This window comes from Artemia sp. Qi Xiang Cuo, chromosome 2 (assembly GCF_049724085.1).
Source record: "Artemia sp. Qi Xiang Cuo chromosome 2, ASM4972408v1, whole genome shotgun sequence".
In the NCBI taxonomy this organism is placed as follows: Eukaryota; Metazoa; Arthropoda; class Branchiopoda; order Anostraca; family Artemiidae; genus Artemia; species Artemia sp. Qi Xiang Cuo.
Genome location: NC_142795.1, coordinates 52,667,302 through 52,690,682, shown reverse-complemented (window position 1 = coordinate 52,690,682; position 23,381 = coordinate 52,667,302). Strand labels below are relative to the sequence as shown.

Genomic DNA, 23,381 nt, shown 5'->3' with positions numbered 1-23,381 from the left:
TATAGTATTCAGGAGGAAAGTCGTGATGAGAAACTTTTTGGTAATTTAGAAGTAAGGGAACATTTATTTACTAAAGAGGAACTTGAAATAATACTATAGGGAATGAAACATAGAAAGCCTTCAGGTCTTGATAGTAGCCTACCTTAAATAAATGTGTTTTTGAAATATGATAACTACAAAGTTAGAGATAAGACACTGAAGATAACTGACAATTATTTTGATAAAAGGGAAGTACCTAGTGAGTGTAGGAAAATCTTAAATCAAGCAGCTTTGTAATAAAAATAATGTAAATTGTTGTATTTATTATAGAGGCGTTTGCTTAATTTTTGTAGGAAGCAAGTTCACTAGCACAATGATACTTATTAGACTAATAGATGCTTTAGATAAAATCTTAGGAGAAGAAAAGTATTAGGGAGGGTAGCGGATGAAAAACACAATGTGTTTTTTTTTTCTTCTTCTTCAGTCGGGCACTTCGTATCGAAGGAGTTGTCGTAGAAACTTCGAAAAGGGCTCATTCGATTAGAAATTGGAGTGGCTAGTGCCCTTTTTAATAGTCGAATGTGATTGGAGGGCAACTAGCCCCCCCGCCCCTAATTCCCCCAAACACATCCCATCAAAATTTTGAGATAGCCATTTTGTTCAGCGTAGTTTATTTCCAGATAGAAAATGTGTTTTTGAGGAGGACACTCCCCCATAACCCTCGGGGAAAGGGTTTTGACTTATGCCCCTGAGGGCATATAAGAAAAATGTTGGGATAATGTACTACGCATTATTTTTTTCCTTTACAAAGAGGTACTTCATATGTAAAGGTTCGTCGAAGAAACTTCAAATGGTGTTTATTCTATTGTAAACTGAGAGTTCTAATGCCATTTTTAATAGTCGAAAGTGATTGGAGGGCAACTAGCCCCCCACCCACACCCATCATTCCCCCAAACACATCCAATCAAAATTTTGAGATAGCCATTTTGTTCAGCGTAGTTGATTTCCAGATAGAAAATATGTTTTTGAGGAGGACACTGCCCCAAAAACCTCAGGGCAAGGGTTTTAAGTTATGCCCTGTGGGCATATAAGGTTCTTATAGAAGGCGTTGGCATAGAAACTTGAAAACAGGCTCATTCGATTGGAAATTCGGAGGGGTAGTACCCTTTTTAATAGTCGAAAGTGATTGGAGGGCAACTAGCCCCCCCACTAACCTCTACAATATGATAACCTCTACAATACAATACGCTAACCTCGGCAACTAACCTCTACAATACGGTTCTCTGATACGCTGAATCTGATGGTGTGATTTTCGTTAAGATTACTTCACTTTTAGGGGGCGTTTTCTCTTTTTTCGAAAATCAGGAAATTTTTCTCTGGCGCGTAACTTTTGATGGGTAAGACTCCTTACTTACAATTCGTTACCACAAACTGTTTGATTAACGTCGCTATAGTCGATACAGTGGAAAATTCACTTTGAGTGTGATGCTATTTTTTTGCTATATTAAATAATATGTTTTATATAAACTTGTAAGGGGATGTCAGAATATTTGCTAAGGAGGTTTCTGAAGCTTCAAAAAGTATATTTTGGCCCACATCAGACTTTCCCTCTTTATACTAAATAAAGTTTGTCTTATGCTCTTTTGAGGGCTGGAAATATATCTATAATATGTTCAGTTTTAGCATTAAAGAGCGGAAGGTTGAATCGGTGACAACCCTCTAAAATATAAGGTGATTTCTGTTTATTATACGCTTCAATGTCACTCTATATTTTCATCTCATGAGACTCCTGTTCGTTTTAATATTCTATTTATACTATATTCAGGGTTACCTTAAATAAGGAGAACCTTTTAATAACTAGTTTTTAAATTAAACTAATAGAACAGGCAAACTAGAGTTTGACCCCAAACAAATTTCAACATAAATTACTTTTACACCATGTTGTAAAAAAAAAATCTTAAGAGCATATCCAAAGTTGCACATTCTCGGTCGACGCAAAACTAGTTTTTTTTTTTTTTTTTTTTTTTTTTTTTTTTTTTTTTTTTTTGGCGTATCGTGTCAGTCTTCTCACTTTCCTAACAAAAAAAAAAAAATCCTGGTAAAAAAGTTCCGGTAATTGTTCGTTTTTCTTGAACTGAATTATTATTCCGATGTAAAAAGACGAGTTGAGTGCGAAAATGGAGTCAAATTTGATGTATGGTATATAAAAAAAGTTTCATAATCATCAATACGTAATTTGTACGCTTCTCGCCGTTGTGATCCCCCTTTTTTCGTTACCACACCATCTTTCGCTGGCTAAATTGTCGGTTTTTAGATCTAATAATTAGTTAGCCAGAAACTGATCGTCGCTGGCTCCATCACCTGATGGGTCGGCCTAAGAAAAGTGACTGCAAGATGTTTATTAAAACATGAAAAATATTAGAAAAAGGAAATCATTTATGAGACTAGTTTTTAGCGGCCTACATTTAAAATCCCTCTTAGAATAAACAATTATCAACGCACTGACAAATCTTCACAGCTGATAAGATTATCGAATCAACTTCATGAACATTTGAAAGACAGAATCAAACTCCAACCAGTATTCACAACTTATTCTTTTGATTCAGATACCTAAGCTTCGACGTTTTCCTCATCGTTATGGCCTTTGGTTCTTGGAGAGTTCAAACATGCTGTCCCTTTGCACGTTTTATACGTTGCAGTACAAGCTAAGTTGTTTTTAAAGCAGCTACATCTCGTTGAGCTACATATTAGTTGACAGGAGCACTTCAGAATTTTCAGAAGCAGACGAGGGGCTGGTGGGACGTCAGCAGTCAATGGATACACGAAGTCATTTTTATTTTTCCATCCCTATTCCTCGGCTTTAAGTTCAATATCAGGATCTCCACTCCTTACCTGAACGTGGTAGAAAAGCCTGTAACTTTGGAAAGTAGCCGCAACGGACTTTGGTGGTAACTGTTCTGGGTGGACAAACGCGCCAGCAGTAGTCACCTTCTCTTTAAAAACTTACCTGCGGAGTTCAGTCAGATTTCCCCTTTTTTATGAGCCATATATCACGAGCAGAGTGTCTTCTCCAGCAATTCTTACTTCCTCCTTTGAAGCTGATCTCAGCATAAAAACTGCCGCTGATGTACGGAAATCGGCATCTGCCATTAGCTTCTTCAGAGCAAGGCCTTTTCCCATACTATGGATCTGTGAAGTAGATTTACAGCCTTAGATGGCGTGAGCAAAAAGAGTCAGATGACACGTCTCTTGACCCAGCTACTCAATTTATGAATATCCCATATTCGGGGAGCTTTGTTCGACTTTGGCTGAGGTACAAAGAATAGTTTCCTGCTTGATAGGTCACCATGATAACACAATAGAACCAAAATATCAGTATCATCTCCAATGATGACAGTGTCGTAATACCGGGAAGAATCAACAACAGCCTGCACAATTGGACGTCTGCATCACCTGGTGCCTGGACTACGACGAAGCCCTTTGATCGAAAATAAACAACCAACGCGCAGATAAACCTAACTTTGTCTTTCTTGCAGGACAAGAACTTTTCCTTTTTTACCTTCAGCTGCATATCTGCCAGGAGATCTTCACGGCCGATTATACGACTTCTCTTAATGAGCCATATCCTTATGGTAGCTCCGCCACCGTAGCCGTCGAACACAATAGTGGCACATAGATACTTTTGGGTCAAGTAAATAGCATAATGGTCAAGGATTTCGGAGCATCGTCCTTTTTTTGCCTATGGAATGCTGTGCAGAAGAGGTCCACCGTCGATAATATGTCGAATGCCTTTAATAAGGGGAATAGAGCGCTCCTCAAGATTGCAAGCCTGTGCTATAGTCTTGGCAAACTTTGGCTTGTTCGGAGACCGGAGCATGCAAGAACTGTCAAAATAATGATGCCGGGTAGGAACACTGTTCGTGTTGAAAATACTTAGATTCCGTAAGATTGATCCTCTTTGCTAGCGTGATGAACCTTTGAAAAAGGAGAGCGGGGTCCAGTCTTTTTCAATATCCACCTGGATTCTGCTTTGTTGTAATTTAAAATTCCTGTTGTTTTCGTTGTAACACAAAATCAGAGACCAGCTTTCCAGACATGGAGTCTATTAATTTTAGGCCTAAATCTCTAGCAGAATCAACGTTGACAGATTCGTAGGCTGTCAGACTGTTGGTGATGTTTCTTAGTTGAAGTTTCTCATTAAATGGTAACCTTTTTTTCTAGGAAATCGATATCGATCTGGGCGTCTTTACAGTCTGTTAGCTGCCTCGGCTTCGACGTTTCCTTATGTTGTTTACTACTTCCATAGAAAACCTGTGACATACCCTCCATCAGAAGATTTATTGCAGAGCAAACTGACCGAGACAGAACCCATAAAGACCTTTTAACCTCTGCCATACCACTTCCATGGGTAAGGTCACCAGCCGTTTTGAGACAACGCAAGAGCTCTTGCTCAATGGCAAGATCCGCGGAGAGCCCAGCCCAGAATCTATCAGTACGTCTGATCATATGCATCCCATTCTGGAAGGCTTGATAAACGGCAGGATGGGTTTCTGGGAGCTTGACCATTAGCTGGAGGTCAAGCTGGCAGGATTTTGTGTAACTGTTGTGCCCCCAGATGCCGCCAGACAAGGTAGCATGTCAGAGGTGGATTTTAAGTGGAGATCCCATGATCCAGATCTTTCGGCTCTTAAAAAATTTCGCAGTACGAATACCATATCGGAGTATTGGAGCCACATTTCTGAGGTTCTGCACTGGAGCAGTTCCAGTCTCTTCCTATTGATGAATCCCACTATTTTTCCACGGAAGGGTTTCCTTCTATATCCGCAACGTCCGCTTCTTTGTTCATAAGCTTTGTGTACATTTTTTTGAGTTCCAATATTTCTTCAGGCTGCATAATTGATTCAGCAACAGTGGTACGTTCTTCGAGAAAGACCTCGGAAAGCAGAATAACATGTAGCGCAGCGTCAACCAGAAGATGGCCACGTATTGCTCTGGTGATTGCTTTCCCGCTGAGAAGATGGGGGACAGTGTTAGGTGCATAGACAAGTTTAAGAACCTCCCTCAGTCCTGAACCCTACATGATGTAGCCAACTGATCCATGGAAGCTCATCATGGTGTGGAATCCTCCAAGTTTTGGAAGAATATTTGAGAGCTTACTTCCTGGAGCAGCAGCTTCGACAATTTTCATGGCTATCCACCACAGCGGTTGGTCGAATGTTACAACCGGAGTAAATCCGTGTCACCTGGTCTGGTTTGCTATAAAAAGCAAAGTCGAATAAATGCAAGTGTCGTCATTAGCTGGAAGGTGAATCACAGGGAGGAAAACAATGGAGGCTTAAATGGCAAGATATCAAACCCGGGCATTAAGGTGACTTAATAAATGATTACTCGGGGTAATTTTCAAATGTGACTGTTTTAGCTTACGGCTTTATCCGATTGTGAAAAAAAATTTCTGCCACATTGTACACCAAATTTACTTTCATTTTCGAGCTCAGCTATTCATTTTTTATGGGGGCGGTACTTCATATACAGAAAAACGAACATTTACCGACAGTTCATTTTTTTATAGAAAAAAGTGAAGAAATTAACACGCAAAGCAAAAAAAAACTAGTTTTGTGTCGACCTAGAATGTGCAACTTTGGATATATTGCTGAGCTTTTTTCTCTACAACATGGTAAAAATCATATCTGTTGCAATTTGTAGTTTCTAGAGTAGTTGAAACTACTCTAACTTTTAGTAGTTTCAACTTTCATTTCTTTTAATACAAATTACTTGAGATAACTATTTGTTTATTTAATCACAGTAATGATCATATAATATAAAGTTGGTGTTTTGGTTTTAAAATGGAGTTTCTGAGTTCTAGCGCTCTTTTAAACTATTAAATAAAAAAGCAATTTTTTTTCAACTGAAAGTAAGGAACAACATGAAAACTTAAAACAAACAGAAATTATTCTGTATATTAGGGGAGTCGCCCCCTCCTCAACACCTCTCTCTTTACGCTAAAGTTTGAATTTGGTCCCAATTCTTTAAGAACAACTTCTGAAACCCAAGGTTCTCTTAATTAGATCAATAAGTTGGTTTTTTAAAAGTACAAACAAACTTTAGCTTAAAGAGCGAGGTGTTGAGCAGGGGCGATCCCCTCATATGAGCAATAATTTCTGTTTGTTTTAAGTTTAAGTATTGCTCCTTACTTCCAGTGTAAAAAAACTTCTTCTTTTTTAATTTTACTTCTGATCGTTTTTAAGTAATGCGAGGAAATCTGGCTCCACCTCCACGGAAAAATACCTCCTCCTCATGGATATATCTTCTAGACAATTCAATCCTGGTGAAACGTTACCCCGGAAAATTACCCTTAACATCTCCACGCGTAAAATTGAGTCGGCAAAGAGAAAGGAAGACATACGAAGAATTTCGTATAGGAATTCGGGCAAATTCCTTCAGTGAATAATTTCCCCTGAAAAATTCACCCTGTGGGGAATTCCCTCCCCATCGGAAGTTCTCCCCATGAAAAATGCCTACAGCAGAAAATTTGTTTGTCCCACCCGAAAAATGTATGCACACTTCCCAATAACAAATACTATACATAAACAATGGGCAAATTTCATAACTTAAAGACCTTTTCTTAGGGGCTATGGGGGGGTCATATTATCTCCAAAAGTATAATTATGTGGCCTTTCAACTATGTTGAACAAAATGGATATCTAAAAATTTTGACCGGATGATTTTGAGAAAAAGGGGCGTGGGAGGGGGCATAGTTGCCCTCCGTTATTTTTCGTCACTTAAAAAGGGCACTAGAACTTTTAATTTCCGTTCAAATAAGCCCTCTCGATATTTTAGAACCACTGGGTCGATACGATTACCCCTTGGAAAAAAGTACAAACAACAACAACAAAAAACAAAAACACACACATCTGTTTCTTCTGTCAAAAAATACATAATTTCACATTTTTGAAGGTGGGAGCTTGAAACCTCTATCGTAGGGTTTTCTGATACGCTGAATATGATGGGGCAATTTTCATGAAGATTCTATAACTTTTAGGGAGTGTTTTCCCCTTTTTTCAAAAATAAGGCAAATTTTCCGAGACTCGTAGCTTTTGATGGGTAAAACTAAACTTAGTGAAACTTATATATTTGAAATTAGTATAAAATGCCAATTCTTTTATATGTCTATTGGTATCAAAATTCCGTTTTTTAGAGTTTAGGTTACTGCTGAGCCGGGTCGCTCCGTACTTACAGTTCGTTACCACGAACTGTTTGTCAAACAGACTCTTGTGTTTAGTTATAGAAATATTTTGACATGTCTCTTAGAGTTGTGGCTTTATAAGCCAAAGTTTTGCAACTGAATCTTATAATTCAAAATTTTGATGATTTTTGACGTGTTTGTATCATGGAAGGCAAAGACTAACGTTGTGGGTCTTCTTTGAAAATTGATTGTACTAGTATGTTTTTTTTTACTTACAGACTCATTTTCAATTAGTTAAGTTCTTTTTTGTATTAATTAAAAAAAAAATTTCCACAAAATAGGTTTTTCAAAGAAAAGTAAAGAACTCCATTAAACAAAAAATTAGCAAAAATAAAATAAATAATCTACCAAGCGCGAAACTACCACAAATCAGCATCGATAAATAAATGAAACCCAAAACGAACAGAACAATAAATAACCGAGTCAAATTCAAACGAGCAGAAATTAACTTAAGTTGAGCTCAAAAACCCTATGCCTTACCAAGGCCAGAACATAATTTGCCCTTTACTGAAAAAATATAAATGTTTTTACTTTTATAACTTTAATATATCAAATAATATTAACATTCTGATTACTAAATATCAGTATATGTATATTAAACTGACAATGCACATTCATTTGTATATTTTTCAGTAAAGTGCATATTATGTTCTGGCCTTGGGAAGGCATAGGGGTTTTGAGCCAACTTATGTTAATTTCTGCTCGTTTTGAGCTTGACTCGGTTATTTATTGTAATTTCTGTTCGTTTTGGGTTTAAAAACTATTAAAATCGACTATTAAAAAGGGCATCAGCCCTTTCTATTTTCAATCGAATGAGCCCTTTTCGAAGTTTCTACGACAACTCCTTCGATACAAAGTGCTCTGCTCTAAACAACAGCAGCAACAACAAAAAATAATACATTATACCCGCATCGATCTTTACTATAAAAATTTCAAGCCTTCCAATACTTTCGACAATTAAAAAGGGCACTAGGGCTTTCGATTCCCAATCGAATGAGCCCTTTTTGAGTTTCTACGACAACACTTCCTATAAAAGCCTTATATGCCCCCAGGACATAAATTACAACTCTTACCCTAAGGACTGTGAAGGTGGTTGTCATCCTCTAAGACCTAATTTCCAGAACTTTAAACTACGTTAAACAAAATGGCTATCTCAAAATTTTGATTGGATGTGTCGGGGAAAATGGTGGGCGGGAAAGGGGCGTTAATCTTTCTCCAATCACTTTCAACTATTAAAAAGGCACCAGCCCTTTCAATTTCCAATCAAATAAGCCCTTTCAAAGTTTCTATGACAACGCTTTCAATAAAAACCTTATATGTCCCCTGGGGATAACTTACAACCCTCTTCCTGAGGGCTTGGGGGTGTCATTCTCAAAGACCTAATTTCCAGAACTTTCTACTACGTTGAACAAAATAGCTACCTGAAAATTTTGATTGTATGTGTTTGGGGGAATGGTGGGCGTGAGAGGGGGGTTCATTACTGTCCAATCACTTTCAACTATTAAAAAGGGCACTATCCCTCTCAATTTACAATTGAATGAGCCCCTTTTGAAGTTTTTACGCCAGCTCTATCATTAAAAACCTTATATGCCCCCAGGGCATAACTTACAACCTTTGCCCTGGGGGCTCTGGGGGGTTTGTCATCCTTAAATACATTATTTGCAGAACTTTCAACTACGTTGAACAAAATGGCTGTCTCAAAACTTTGATTGAATGTGTTTGGGGAAATGGTGGACGTGAGAGGGGGGTTGATTACTCTCCATCCACTTTTGAATATTAAAAAGGGCAATTTCAATTTCCAATCAAATGAGCCCCTTTTGAAATTTTTACAACAACTTTCTATATAAACCTTATATGCCCCCAGGGCATAACTTAAAACCCTTGGACTGAGCGCTCTGAGGGGGTTATCATGCTAAAAGACCTAATTTCCAGAACTTTTGACTACGTTGAACAAAATGGATATCTCAAAATTTTGATTGAATGTGTTTGAAGAAATGGTAAGCGTGAGAGGTTAGTTGCACTTTAATCACTTTCGACTATTAAAAGAGCACTAGCCCTTTCAATTTTCAATTGAATGAGCCCTTTTTGATGTTTTTACAACATCGCTTTATATAAAAACCTTACGTGCTCCCAGGGCATAGATTACAACGCTTGCCCTGAGGGTGGTGGGGGGGGGGATGGGTTGTCATCCTTAAAGACCTATCTAAAAATTTTGATTGGATGTGTTTGGGGAAAAGGTGGGCGTGAGAGGGGGGTTACTTGCCTTCAAATCACTTTCGACTATTAAAAAGGGCACTTGCCTTTTGAATTTCCAATCAAATGAGCCCTTTTTCAAGTTTCTACGACAAAGATTTCAATAAAAACCTTATATGCCCCCACGGCATAACTTATAACTCTTTTCCTGAAGACTGTGGGGGGAGCATCCTGCTCAAAGGTATAATTTCCTGAACTTTAAGCTGCGTGGAACAAAATGGCTATCTAAAAACTTTGATTGGATATGTTTGGGGAAATGGTGGGCGTAGAAGGGGTGTTAGTTGCCTTCCAATCACTTTCGACTATTAAAAAGGGCACTGGCCATTTCAATTTCCAATTAAATGAACCGTTTTTGAAATTTCCACGCCAACGCGTTCTGTAAGAACCTTGTATGCCCCCAAGGTATAACTTACAACCCTTGCCCTGAGGGCTCTGGGGGAGTGTCCTCCTCAAAAACATAATTTCTATCTGGAAATCCACAACACTGAACAAAATGGCCATCTAAAAATATTGATTGGGCGTGTTTGGAGAAAAGGTGGCCAAGAGACGGGGGCTAGTTGCCCTCAAATCACTTTCAACTATTAAAAAGGGCAAAAGCCCTTTGAATGTCCAATCGAATGAGGCCTTTTCCAAGTTTCTATGACAAAGATTTCAATAAAAACTTATATGCCCCCAGGGCATAACTTACAACCCTTGTCCTGAAAACTGTGGGGGGAGTGTCCTGCTCAAAGGTATAATTTCCTGAACTTTAACTGCGTGGAACAAAATGGCTATCTCGTTATTTTGATTGGATGTGTTTGACGAAATAGTGGGCGTGGAAGGGGTGTTAGTAGCCTTTCAATTACTTTCGACTGTTAAAAAGGGCTCTAGCCATTTCAGTTTCTAATCAAATGAGCCCTTTTTGAAGTTTGTAAGACAACGCGCTCTATAAAAACCTTATATGCCCCCAGGGCATAACTTAAAACCCTTGTCCTGAGGGCTGTGAGGGGGTTGTCATCTTCAAATACCTAATTTACAGAACTTAAAACTACGTTGAATAAAATGGCTATCTCAAAATTTTGATTGGATGTGTTTGGGGAAAATGTGAGCGTGAGAGGGGGGGGGGTTAGTTGCCCTCCAATCACTGTCGACTATTAAAAAGGGCACAAGCCTTTTGAATTTCCAATCGAATGAGCCTTTTTAAAGTTTCTACGACAACGCCTTCTATAAAAACCTTATATGCCCCCAGGGCATAACTTACAACCCTTGCCCTGAAGGCTATGGGGAAAAAAATAATTTTTATATGGAAACCAACTATGCTGAACAAAATGGCTATCTCAAAATTTTGATTGGATGTGTTTGGGGGAATTATGGGCGTGGGGGGGCTAGTTGCCCTCCAATCCCTTTCGACTATAAAAAGGGCACTATCCCTTTGAATTTCCATTTGAATGAGCCTTTTTTGAAGTTTCTACGACAACACCTTCTATAAAAACCTTGTATACCCCCAGGGCATAACTTACAACCCTTGCCCTGAGGGCTGTGGGTGAGTGTCCTCCTCAAAAACATAATTTCTAGAACTTTCAACTACGTTGAACAAAATGGCTATCTCAAAATTTTGATTGGATGTTTCGGAAAATGGTGGGCGTGGAAGGGATGTTAGTTGCCCTCCAATCACTTTCTACTATCAAAAAGGACACGGGCCACTCCAGTTTCCAGCTGAATGAGCCCTTTTCGAAGTTTTTGTGACAGTTTCATCGGTGCGAAGGACACAGGTTTAAAGGAAGAAAATAATAAATGACACATTATGCCAAAATTGTTCTTATATACCACCAGGATACAGATGGAAACCCTTTCCCTGAGGGTTTTGGGGGAGTGTCCTCTTCAAAACATATTTTCTATCTAGAAATCAACTACGCTGAACAAAATGGCTATCTCAAAATTTTGATTGGATGTGTTTGGGGGAATGATGAGCGTGGGGGGGGGGGCTAGTTACCCTCCAATCACTTTCGACTATTAAAAAGGGCATTAGGCATTTGAATTTCTAATCGAATGAGCCTTTTTTGAAGTTTCTACAATAACGCCTTCTATAATAAACCTTATATGGCCCCAGGGCATAACTTAATTCCCTTGCCCCGAGGGTTTTGTGGGAGTTTTCCCCTCAAAAAGATATTTTCTATCTGGAAATCAACTACGCTGAACAAAGTGGCTATCTCAAAATTTTGATTGGACGTGTTTGGGGAATGATGGGCGTGTGGGGGGGGGCTACTTGCCCTCCAATCACTTTTGACTATTAAAAAGGGCACTAGCCACTCCAATTTCCAATCGAATGAACCCTTTTCGAAGTTTCTACGACAACTCCTTCGATACGAAGTGCCCGGGTATGGAGAAGAAAAAAGAAAAAAGAAATAAATAATACATTATGCCCACATCGTTCTTTACTTAGGCAGCGCTATCGCACTGCCTATGATACAAGGGAAATATTGAATAAAAAAAGGATTGTTTTGCTAAGGGGATTATGGTAACATATACAATTTCGCATTGTCTTTTGTTCTAGCTCTTTAGGCCTACTGGAGTTTATCTTACCATATCATATACAGACTGAGTGGAACTTTTGGGTTGTTGTACAATTTGTATTTAGTTTTCTTCTTCTTTTTTGCTTATATTTATCATTGATTTTTTTTTCAACTGTTACTTTGATTATTTTAACCAACGTTTGGTATCGGCGTATGCTTCAAAGTTTAAAACTTTGTTATTCAAGCACAATCAATGTGTAAAAAGTCATTTACAAACTCTTATTTTGAAGAGGGAGGTGGAGATACCTCATTCGTACATAGACTGAGTTTTGCCTCAAAGCTAAGTCTTTTCAAATCCATCATCGAAAGTGTTGGGTGTTGTAGGACACCCCATTGTTTATCAGCTAAATTTCTCTTTTTCCTTTTGTAGCGTTTTATGATTGCATGACATGCATGGGCGTACGTAGCTTCTTGTCTAGGGGTGGGGGCAGCCGATTCTGGGATAAAGGGTGGAGAGAGCTGAAGTTATATTGGCAGTTCATAAAACTTACATTGCCAGCAAGTTCTATCATACCTAATTTAAAGTAGTCTCTCTTAAATTTAAAGTTTAAAAAAGAAACTCAGTTTCTTTTTTTAAATCCAATCTATTAAATCCTTCGGCTCAACAGGCGTCTCCAGAAGAATATCACAGTCGGCCTTCAGCTTACAGGTAAGTCTCCACTGCTTTGATAACATGCCGTATACCCGCAAGCTCGAAGAAAAATTGAAAAAAGAAAATCTTACTGTGCATTTGATTTGAGTATTCAGGAATTAAAAGCCTTAACACAAGAATCTTCAAAACTGGGGTGTTTGGGGGGAGGCAAGCCCCCAACTTTAACTCCTGACACGATCAGCTAACAGTTAGTCAAGCAATAATAAGTAATAAACTGTACAAAAACGCGCGGAAATTATTTGAAAAAAAACTACGTTTTCTAAAGAGTTAAAGAGGCTGAGTCACAAGTTCGAACCTTAAAACGAACAGGGATTAAGAGGTACAGTTGGGGGCTGCCGCCCCCAAACCCCCACTTTTGCAGCCTCTTTTGTTAAGGTTTTTAAGTCCTGTAGCCTGCAATCAGTTGGTCGTACCAAGTTCATCACATTATAGCTTGTTATCGGTTAGGGAAAATCCTCCTGTAAAAAATCCAGCAAACAGGCTCAGTACTGTTTCTAATCAAAGAGATGCAATAGGATGTTCTTACGGTAAATAATTCAAGCAAATTTCGTTCGTGTTGCAAAGCATTTCTTTGCAAGAGAAAAAGCGGGGGTTGAGGGGGGCGGAAGTCCCCCAAAATAAAAACCTTAACAAAAGAGGATATAAAAGCGGGGGATTTGGGGGGGGGGGGGGCAGCCACCCAACTGTACCTCCTAATCCCTGTACGTTTTAAGGTTCGAACTTGTGACTCAGCCTCTTTAACTCTTTAGAAAAAGTATTTTTTTAAAAATAATTTGAAAAAGAAGGCGTGGGGGGGATAGCTTCCCTCGGATCACTTTTGACTATTAAAAAGTGAGCTCGAAATTTCAATATCCAATCAAATGAGCCCTCTCTGAACTTTTTACGAGCAACCCTTCCAGAAAAACAATATAATCCACGAGAGCATAACTTACAACACCTGCTCCCGCGCCCTGGTGGGCTGTGTCGACACCGGAATATTTGTTATTTGATGTTTGAACTATTTTTAACAAGATAGCTATCTAAAAAAAAATTTATTAGATGCATTTGGGAAAATAGGGTTTAGGGGGAGAGGGACATGGTTACCATCCAATATATTTTTACGCTTAAAAAGTGAGCTAGAACTTTCAATTTCCAATCAAATGAGCCCTCTCTGAAGTTTATACGACAATGTTGTCTATATAAAACCTTACATGCCACCAGGGTATAACTTACAACCCTTGCCCTGACGGCTATGGGGGAGTTGTCATCCTCAAAGACCTAATTTCCAGAACTTAAAACTACATTTAATAAAATGGGTGTCTCAAAATTTTGATTGAATATGTTTGGGGAAAAGGTGGGCGTGAGAGGGGGGTTAGTTGCCCTCTAATCACTTTTGACTATTAAAAGGGCACTAGCCCTTTGAATTTCCAATCAAATGAGGTTTTTTTGAAGTTTCCATGACACTGCCTTCTATAAGAACCTTATATGCCCCCAGGGTATAACTTAAAACCCTTGACTTGAGGGTTGTGGGGGAATGTCCTCCTCAAAAACATATTTTCTATCTGGAAATCAACTACGCTGAACAAAATGGCTATCTCAAAATTTGATTGGATGTGTTTGGGGGAATGATGGGCGTGGTGAGGGGGGGGGCTAGGTACCCTCCGATCACTTCTGACTATTAAAAAGGGCACTATGCCTTTGAATTTCCAATCCAATGAGACTTTTTTGAAGTTTCTACGACAACCCCTTCAATAAAAACCTTATATGCCCCCAGGGCATAACTTACAACCCTTGCCATAAGGGTTGTGGGGGAGTGTCCTCCTCAAAAACATATTTTATATCTGGAAATCAACTACCCTGAAGAAAATCGCTATCTCAAAATTTTGATTGGATGTGTTTTGGGGAATGATGGGCGTTGGGGGGGGGGAGCTAGTTGCCCTCCAATCACTTTCGACTATTAAAAAGGGCACTAACCCTTTGAATTTCAAATCGAATGAACCTTTTTTGAAGTTTCTACGACAACACCATCTATAAAAACCTGATATGCCCCCAGGGCATAACTTAAAACCCTTGCACTGAGGGTTGTGGGGGATTGTCCTCCTCAAAAACATGTTTTCTATCTGGAAATCAGCTACGCTGAACAAAATGGCTATCTCAAAATTTTGATTGGATGTGTTTGGGGGAATGATCGGGCGTGGGGGGGGGGGGGGTTGGCTAGATGCCCTCCAATCACTTTCGACTGTCAAAAAGGGCACTAGCCCTTTGAATTTCGAATCGAATGAGCCTTTTTTGAAGATTCTACGACAACACCTTCTATAAAAACCTTATATGCCCCCAGGGCATAACTTAAAACCCTTGCACTGAGGGTTGTGGGGGAGTGTCCTCCTCAAAAATATATTTTCTATCTGAAAATCAACTATGCGGAACAAACTGGCTATCTCAAAATTTTGATCGGATGTGTTTGGGGGAATGATGGGCGTGGGGGGGCTAGTTGCCCTCCAATAAATTTCGACTATTAAAAAGGGCACTAGAACTCTCGATTTCCAATCGAATGAGCGTTTTTTGAAGTTTCTACGACAACGCCTTCTATAAAACCTTATATGCCCCCAGGACATAACTTAAAACCCTTGCCCTGAGGGTTATGGGGGAGTGTCCTCTTCAAAAACATATTTTCTATTTGGAAATCAATTACGCTGAACAAAATGGCTATCTCAAAATTTTGATTGGATGCGTTTGGGGAAATGATGGGCCTGGGGGGGCTAGTTGCCCTCCAATCACTTTTTACTATTAAAAAGGGCATTATCCCTTTGAATTTCCAATAGAACGAGCCTGTTTTGAAGTTTCTACGACAACGCCTTCTATTAAAACCTTATACGCCCCCAGGACACAACTTAAAACCCTTGCCCTGAGGGTTGTGGGGGAGTGTTCTCCTCAAAAATATATTTTCTATCTGGAAATCAACTACGCTGAACAAAATGGCTATCTCAAAATTTTGATTGGATGTGTTTGGGGGAATGATGGGCGTGGGGGGGTAGTTGCCCTCCAATCATTTTTGACTATTAAAAAGGGCACTAGAACCCTCGATTTCCAATCGAATGAGCCCCCTTTGAAGTTTCTACGACAAGCCCCCAACTTTAACTCCTGACACGATCACAGTTAACAGTTAGTAAACTTACAACGCCTGCCCCCGGGCCCTGGTGGGTTGTGTCAACACCGGAATATTTGTTATATGATCTTTGAACTATTACAGCAATATAGCTATCTAAAAAAAATTTTATTGGATGCATTTGGGAAAATAGGGTTTAAAGGAAGGGGAGATGGTTACCCTCCAATACATTTTTACGCTTAAAAAGTGAACTAGAACTTTCAATTCCCAATCAAATGGGCCCTCTCTGAAGTTTATACGACAATGTTGTCTATATAAAACCTTATATGCCACCAGGGTATAACTTACAACCCTTGTCCTGAGGGCTATGGGGGAGTTGTCATCCTCAAAGACCTAATTTCCAGAACTTAAAACTACGTTTAATAAAATGAGTGTCTCAAAATTTTGATTGAATGTGTTTGGGGAAAAGCTGGGCGTTAGAGGGGGGTTAGTTGCCCTCAAATCACTTTCGACTATTAAAAATGGCACTAGTCTTTTTAATTTACAATTGAATTAGCCTTTTTTTAAGTTTCTATGACACCGCCTTCTATAAAAACCTTATATGCCCCCAGGGTATAACTTAAAACCCTTGCCTTAAGGGTTGTGGGGGAATGTCCTCCTCAAAAACATATTTTCTATCTGAAAATCAACTACGCTGAACAAAATGACTATCTCAACATTTTGATTGGATGTGTTTGGGGGAATGATGGGCGTGGTGGGGGGGGGAGGGGGGCTAGTTGCCAGCCAATCACTTTCGACAATTCAAAATGGCACTAGCCCTTTGAATTTCCAATCGAATGAGCCTTTTTTGAAGTTTCTACGACAACGCCTTCTATAAAACCTTATATACCCCCAGGGCATAACTTAAAACCCTTGCCCTAAGGGTTGTGGGGGAGCGTCCTCCTCAAAAACGTATTTTCTATCTGAAAATCAACTACCCTGAAGAAAATGGCTATCTCAAAATTTTGATGGGATGTGTTTGGGGGAATGATTGGCGTTGGGGGGGAGCTAGTTGCCCTCCAATCACTTTTGAATATTAAAAAGGGCACTAACCCATTGAATTTCGAATAGAATGAGCTTTTTTTAGTTTTCTACGACAACGCATTCTATAAAACCTTATATAACCCCACGGGCATAAATAAAAACCCTTGCCCTGAGGGTTGTGGGGGAGTGTCCTCCTCAAAAATATGTTTTCTATCTGGAACTGAACTAAGCTGATCAAAATGGCTATCTCAAATTTTTGATTGGATGTGTTTGGGGGAATGATGGGCGGGGGGGGGGGGGATAGTTGCCCACCAATCATTTTCGACTATTAAAAAGGGCACTAGAACCCTCAATTTCCAATCAAATGAGCCCGCTTTAAGTTTCTCCGACGACCCCTTCCATATGAAGTGCCTCTGGAGAAGAAAATTAATAATAATAAATAAATAATAAAACATTGGAGCCGTATGGCCTTTACTATAGGCAACACCACAGCTTTGCCTCTGATATCTAGTGTAAATTTGCAGTTCTAGGAGGGGAAGCTGCCATCCCCCTCCTCCGTACGCCCATGATGACATGCTATTGTAAATCGTGAAGCTAACTCATCGTTTCACAGGGGGATTGGCTCGTCAGTTAAGTTTCATTTTTCTTCCGTCTTTTTGTTATTCACTCATTTTACCCCAACTAGAACGCTGCCTTAGGTCACGTGTCTTGTACCTTGCATGCTGATGCTGAAGTCAAAAGAGAAGATTTTAGTTTTGCCAGTTTTGTGCAATTTCTTTAGCTGAATGTAACTCTGAGTTCATTTCTTACTCCGTGTGTACTTTATACCCTATTTTCTTACTAAGGTAGTAAATACTTAAAGATTACAGATAGTGTGAGTTAGGAGAATTGGATTCCTAGTTCAGGTTTTGGTATTCCTCAACAGCGAGGATACTAAGGGACTATCGTATTAGAATTTAAAAGGGTTTTGCCTCCGGGCACAATTTCCACTTGACTGTAGTCACATTACGTTCGCACCTGCTCCCATTCAACTGTCTAGCGTGATACCCTGAGGTAGTCTTAATTTATATTAATCTGCGGTATTGACTGTTGTGAATTATCCCAATCCCGAGATTTTTCTGAAGGTTTGGGCTACAAATGTGAGCCTGTAATAATAGCCAATAACTATTCTCATTTGGATAGAAGCTAAGCCTACCAATAGGCATTTCATACGTATCCAACACCGGTGGCTTGCTTCCATTATTCCAACAGCAAGGAAAAAAACGACTGAAATGATTTGTCGTCCATTCTTATGCATATAAAGGTTTTGGGATCAATTATCACACAACCACCTCCCCTTTCTTAGTAGAACAATAAAATATATAGTTTATATCTAGAAGATTACTGTATCATTAGAAACGTGTCTGTAAGTATATCCTGAATATAATAGAACTCTATTGTAGACAGGTGCATAGAAATTTATTTCAGGGGAACTGATAGATAAAATTCACCAAAAGCTTCGAAAAGCAGATAAACTTTGAAAAAAAAATATTAGAAATATGAGGAAATCCATAATAGCCTTTTTTTGGGGAGGGTGGGGGGCAAGCAAGAATCTAATGGCCTACTCCCTGCTAAATCACTTGATCCATAGAATGTGTTGGAGTAAAATTAAATTTTAGTGGAATTAAAATGTTAAAAGTTATTCATTTTGTTAGCTTAAAATTAGTAGTCAAACTTAAGATCGTGGGAGTTGTATGCACAAATTCTGTCGGATATGTACTATGCCTCATAAAAAAAACACGGTTTTTATAAGTAACCTTTACAATACAATAGTTTCAAATTTGTTAAATATTAGTAGTATGTTTATATTGAATTTGCCTACCGCCATACATATGGAATTTGCGTACCGCCATAGGACCATGTTATTTGCATAAAGCTATAGCAATCTCTATGTTATTTGCAGAGACATATACACCTTTTCAAAGAGATACAGAACTCCTTCACATGGTCTTATACTTCTGGTCCATCTTGTGCTAGTTGGGTTATTGACTTACCAAGGCCAACCAGACAGGTTTCTGGTGGGTATAGCCTGGTTTGGTGGGAATAATCTTGTTTGTTGGGTATATTCTGGTTTGGTGGGTATAGTCAGGTTTGGTGGGTATAGTCTGTTTTTGTATGTATAATCTGGTTTGGAGAGTATAGTGTGGTTTGGTGTGTATAGTCTTGTTTGATGGGTATAGTCTGGTTTGTTGGGTATAGTCTGGTTTGGTATATAAAAGAAAGTACGCATTACAATTTGCCGTTTTTTTTTTATTTGTTTTTGTTTTTTTTTAAATCAAAAACTAGTGATGGCCAAATTGCATACTTAGGATTGTTTTTGATAGGCGTCTTTGCAAAAGTTGATAAGGAATTCCGAAATTGGATACTCTGAACAACGTTAATTCATGTTTTGAATAACAGGAGTGTGATTGACTCTAATTAGTGATTGGATTGTATGAAGGTGGAGAAAAAAAAGAATTAAACTGATTAGCAGTTAAGGTAACCCCGAAGGGGTTGTTAACTCAGGTAATTTGTTATAAATTTGAAACAACATCAGTCTATGAAAATGGCTAACGACGATATAATGACATTGTGAGTTGACTTAGCTTTACCTCTCCGATGTGGTCTGTATAATACACAAGTGATGTTTGAACAGTATTGTCAATTTAAAATAGGGTCTAACGTTTTAGTATACTAAAAAGTTGATACTAAGAGAGATGTAGATGGCAAGAAAATAAGTTTAATAATGAAATTCATAAAAAACCTTAGAAATCCTTGCAAATCAAGTAGTATGGTTTTTGTGAGTACGAACAATCATTGATCATAAGCACCAACGACCCTAACCAGCAGAGATATCAACTCCCCAAAGGTCCCTTATCCCCCCCAAACTCGAAGGGCGCCCCCTCCCTCCAACATTTGGGCCCCCCATCATTTTTTTTTTTTTTTTTTTTTTTTTTAACATGATATATTTTTTTCAACTTTTTTTTTTACATGTCTTCGAATCAGATGAACCAAACTAAAATTCAGTACTGTTTTGTCGTGGTTTACCTTGTCACAGTTACATTCTCTTAATTTTTAAAAGTTCATTTTGAATTTCTTTCATTGAAATGCAAGAGTTGGATTATTTCAGTAGTGTCTTGTTAAGCTTTACCTTGTCACTCTCTTGTTGTGCTATACCTTGTCAAAGTTACATTCTCTTGATTTTTCAAAGTTCGTTTTGGATTTCTCTCGCTGAAATGAAAGAATTGGAATAATTCAGAAGTGTCTTGTCGTGCTTTACATTGTCACAGTTACATTCTCTTGATTTTTCAAAGTTCATTTTGAATTTCTTTCATCAATTACAAGAGTTGGAATATTTAAATAGTGTTTTGTCGTGGTTTACCTTGTCACAGTTACATTCTCTTAATTTTTCAAAGTTCATTATGAATTTCTTTCTTTGAAATGCAAGAGTTGGAATATTTCAGTAGTGTATTGTTATGCTTTACCTTGTCACAGTTACATTCTCTCGGTTTTTCAAAGTTCATTTTGGATTTCTTTTGTTGAAATTAAAGAGTGGGAATATTTCAGTAATGTTTTGTTGTGCTTTACCTTGTCACAGTTACATTCTCTTGATTTTCAAAGTTCATTTTGAATTTCTTTCGTGAAATGCAATAGTTGGAATATTTAAGTAGTCTTTTGTCATTGTTTACCATGTCACAGTAACATTCGCTTTCTTTTTCAAAGTCCATTTTGAATTTCTTTCGTGAAATGCAAGAGTTAGAATATTTCAGTAGTGTTTCGTCGTGGTTTACTTTGTCACAGTTTCATTCTCTTGACTTTTCAAAGTTCATTTGGGATTTCTTTTGTTGAAATGCAAGAGTAGGAATATATCAGTAATTTTTTGTCGTGGTTTACCTTGTCACAGTTACTTTCACTTGATTTGTAAAAGTTAATTTTGAATTTATTTCTTGAAATGCAAGAGTTGGAACATTTCACTAGTGTTTGATCGTACTTTAACTTGTAACAGTTAACTTCTCTTCATTTTTCAAAATTCATTTTGAATTTCTTTCGTGAAATGCAAGAGTTGGAATATTTCAGTAGTGTTTTGTCATGGTTTACCTTGTCACAGTTACATTCTCTTGATTTTTTCAAAGTTTTTATTTTGGGTTTCATTTGTTGAAATGCAAGAGTTGGAATATTTCAGTAGTGTTTTGTTATGCTTTACGATGTCACAGTTACATTTTTTTGATTTTTCAAGGTTCGTTTTGAATTTACTTCGTGAAATGCAAGAGTTGGAATATTTCAGTAGTGTTTTGTCGTGGTTTTCCATGTCAAAGTTACATTCTCTTGATTTTTCAAAGTTCATTTTTAATTTCTATCGTGAAATGCAAGAGTTGGAATATTTCAGTAGTGTTTCGTCGTGGTTTACTTTGTCACAGTTTCATTCTCTTGATATTTCAAAGTTAATTTGGGATTTCTTTGGTCGAAATGCAGGAGGAGGAAGATATCAGTAGCGTTTTTTTGTACTTTACATTGTCACAGTTACCTTCTCTTGATTTTTCAAAGTTCATTTTGAATTTCTTTCGTGAAATGCAAGAGTTGGAATATTTCTTGAGTGTTTTGTCGTGGTTTACCTTGTCACATTTACATTCTCTTGATTTTTCAAAGTTCATTTTGGATTTTTTTTCCTTGAAATGCAAGAGTAAGTATATTTCAGTAGTGTCTTGTTGTGCTTTACCTTGTCACAGTTACATTCTCGTGATGTTTTAAAGTTCATTTTGGATTTCTTTCGTTGAAATGCAAGAGTTGGAATATTTCAGTAGTGTTTTGTCGTGGTTTACCATGTCACAGTTACATTCTTTTGATTTTTCAAAGTTCATTTTGAATTTCTTTCATGAAATGCAAGAGTTTGAATATTTCAGTAGTGTCTTGTTGTGCTTTAACTTGTCACAGTTACATTCTCTTGATTTTTCAAAGTTCATTTTGGATCTTTCCTTGAAATGCAAGAGTTGGAATATTTCAGTAGTGTTATGTCGTAGTTTACCTTGTCACAGTTACATTCTCTTGATTTTTCAAAGTTCATTTTTGGATTTCTTTCGTTGAAATGCAAGAGTTGGAATATTTCGGTAGTGTTTTGATATGGTTTACCTTGTCACAGTTACATTCGCTTGATTTTTCAAAGTTCATTTTGGATTTCTTTCCTTGAAATGCAAGAGTTGGAATACCATTTTTCGTTCAGTCTCAGAGTGAATGAATTCATTATCAACATCCTTTGTCAGATGCATCAAATAAAATTGATAAAATCTAAATTTCAGAACATATAAATTCATTATCAACATCATTTTGTCGGATATGTCGGATAAAATTTACAAAATCTAAGCATCAGAGTGATTAAATTCTATATCAACATCCTTTTCTCAGGTACATAAGATAAAATTGACAGAATCTAAGTGTCAGTGTGAATAAATTTTTCTTATCAACAACCTTTGCCAGATACAACGAATAAAATTTATAAAATACAAGTGTCAGAGTGAATAATTTTTTTTATCAACATCCTCTATCAGATACATCAAATAAAATTGACAAAATCTAAATTTCAGAATGAATAAATTCTATATCAACATCTTTTGTCGGATATGTCGGATAAAATTGACAAAAAATAAGTGTAAGAGTGAATAATTTTTTTTTAATCAACATCCTTTGTCAGATACATCGGATAATATTGACAAAATCTAAGGTTCAGAGTGAATAAGTTCTATATCAGCATCCGTGTCTCGTATAAATAGTATAAAATTGAAAAATTATCATTCTGAGAGTGAATATTTTTTTTTATTACCATCCTTTGGTAGGTACATCGGATAAAATGGACAACATCTAAATTTCAGAATGAATAAATTAATTATCAACATCCTTTGTCGGATATTTCGGATAAAATTGACAAAATCTAAGTATCAGAGTGACTAAATTCTATATCATCATCCTTTTCTCGGGTACATAGGATAAAATTGTCAAAATCTAAATGTCAGTGTGAATAAATTTTTTTTATCAGCATCCTTTGTCAGATACATCAAATAAAATTGACAAAATCTAAATTTCAGAATGAATAAATTCATTATCAACATCCTTTGTCAGATATGTCGGATAAAATTGACAAAATATAAGTGTCAGAGTGAATAAATTTTTTTTATCAACATCCTTTTGTCAGACACATCAAATAAAATTGATAAAATCTAAATTTCAGAATAAATAAATGATTTAACAACATCCTTTATCGGATATGGCGGATAAAATTGACAAAATCTAAATTTCAGAATGAATAAATTCTATATCAACATCCTTTGTCGGATATGTCGGATAAAATTGACAAAATAAAAGTGTCAGAGTGAATAATTTTTTTTTTATCAACATCCTTTGGTAGATAAATCGGATAAAATTGACAAAATCTAAGGATCAGAGTGACTAAAATCTATATCAATATGCTTTTCTCGGATACATAGGATAAAAATGACAAATTCTAAGTGTTAGAGCGAACAAATTTTTTTATCAACATCCTTTGAAAGATATATTGGGTAAAATTGACAAACTCTAAATTTCAGA

At 37.4% G+C, this 23,381-nt stretch overlaps 1 protein-coding gene across 1 annotated transcript in view; it reads right to left on the bottom strand.

Annotated features, from left to right (window-relative positions):
- Nucleotides 1–23,381, bottom strand: part of LOC148955363 (uncharacterized) — a 48,099-nt gene that overhangs the window by 10,623 nt on the left and 14,095 nt on the right. The window lies entirely within an intron of this gene.